Here is a 2,301-nt window from a genome sequence, read left to right as displayed (position 1 = left end):
GGGAAGTAATCCCAACATTAAAGATAGTAACATATAGAGTTCTTAATATGTTTTATGTTTAACTTACTACTATTTATGTTTTAGATGTTTATATAATTAGTAGTATGTAAATGTTAGGAGTTAGATTAGTAAGATATTAAGGCTCTTAATGTGGCTATGTTGGAGTTAGGAGTTAGGACCTATATATAAAGGTCATTAGTCAAGTTGGATTAGAAGTGAGTGTATGCTTAATATTCCGAGTTAAGCATAGTTGGAAATATTGGCTAGTAGCTAAGTGTTTGAGGTTTGAAATTGTATTATTGTTAAGATTTAAGAATATTAATACAAGTTGGGTTGTGGTTAAGTCCATAACAAAATAATGTGTCTTTGCATCTTTATATTATTTTATACCAAAAACCTCAACAAACTTAACAGAAGAAGTAATCGTATAATTTGTATACTCAATTGTGTCTAATACAAAGAGATTATAGTTATATTTATACAAAGTAAAGATTGCGTATATACGGAAAGAAATATTAACATTGTAAAGGAAAGGAAATAATCTCAAACTGCCATGTATGGAGGATTTGAGCCAACGATTCTCTTGGTTGCAAACGGCTCTTTGATGGCAATGCTATTCAGTATTCCCCTCAAGTTGGAGCGTGGAGGTTCGAGACGCCCAATTTGGACAAAAGATGCGTAAATGAAGCTTGTCCGAGGGCCTTGGTAAATATATCCGCAAGTTGTTCCCTTGTATGGAGATATGTTGGTGCGATAACACCCCGTTGAATTTCGTCGCGGATGAAGTGACAATCAACTTCTATGTGTTTGGTCCGTTCATGAAAGACCGGGTTTCTTGCTATATGTAGAGCGGATTGACTGTCACATGATAAGGAAATGGGTTGGGTGTGAGGTGTGCCGAGAAAAGAAAGGAGCCCTTTTAACCATTTAAGTTCACATGTTGTATAGGCCATAGCTCGGTATTCGGCTTCGGCCGAGGAACAAGATACAGTCGTTTGTTTCTTGGTCTTCCAAGAAATGGGAGATGAGCCAAGGAACACGAGATAAGACATGATGGACCTACGCTAAGAGGGCAGCTTGCGTAGTCCGAATCACAGTAGGCATGGAGAGCAAGGTCGCTGTCGGAGCGGAGAAGAATACCTTGACCGGGAGAGTTTTTGATATAGCGAATGACTTGGATAGCGGCATCCCAGTGCTCGGTTGTGGGAGTGGTCATAAATTGAGCGAGAATATGGACGGAGTAAAGGAGCTCAGGCCGAGTAATAGTAAGGTAGACGAGGCGCCCGACTAAGCGTCGATAGGGTTGAGGATCCTTCATTGGTGGTATGGTGGATTCGGCCAAGTGGTGGTTGGGTTCCATAGGGATGCTTGCGGGTTTAGCACCGAGCAGTTCGGTTTCTTGGATGATATCGAGGGCATATTTTCGTTGTGAGACAAAGATATCTGTCGGGTTTCGCGCAATTTCGAGCCCAAGAAAGTATTTTAGAGTGCCGAGATGTTTCATGTGAAAGCATGAGGAAAGGTAGTCTTTAAATTGGTGGATCATTAGAGTATCGTTATCGCAGATAACCAAATCATCAACATATACAAGGACGTGGACTACAGTTTTAGTGTTGGTCATGGAGTAAAGGGAGTGATCATACGGACATTGCTTGAATCCATATTGAGTGAGGGCCGGAGCAAGCTTGGCATACCAACATCTCGGAGCTTGTTTGAGCCCATATAAGGATTTACGTAGTCGACATACTTTACCCGCCGCGGATGAGGAGAAACCGGGGGTGGCTTCATATAAACTTCCTCCGTCAAATTGCCATGGAGGAAGGCATTATGGACATCCATTTGATGGAGTTCCCATTTCTTAGCGGCAACGAGAGCAAGAAGAGTGCGCACAGTGACAAGTTTGACGGTCGGAGCAAACGTTTCATTGTAATCGACACCTTTAACTTGTCTATTTCCCAGAACAACTAAACGGAATTTATACCGTTCAATTGTCCCATCGGCGCTGTACTTTATTTTATAAACCCATTTGGAACCAATCGCCTTTTTATTCGGGGATAATTGTTCCAGTGTACAAGTGTTGTTCTTTTCCAAAGCATCAATCTCGACTTTCATTGCATTTCGCCAATGGTCATCCTGCATTGCATCATTAAACGTGCTAGGCTCATAATTTTTAGTCACGGCCGTCAAGAAGGCTCGATGATTAGTAGAAAATTTAGAACTATTAATGTAATGTGAAATAGGATACCTTGTACCTGATGATGATGAAGCGAGGAGAGAGTTGGTCGAGGGATGAGTAGTATT

Source organism: Silene latifolia, chromosome 7 (assembly GCF_048544455.1).
Source record: "Silene latifolia isolate original U9 population chromosome 7, ASM4854445v1, whole genome shotgun sequence".
Classification (NCBI taxonomy): domain Eukaryota; kingdom Viridiplantae; phylum Streptophyta; class Magnoliopsida; order Caryophyllales; family Caryophyllaceae; genus Silene; species Silene latifolia.
Note: the sequence above shows the minus strand (reverse complement) of the source record.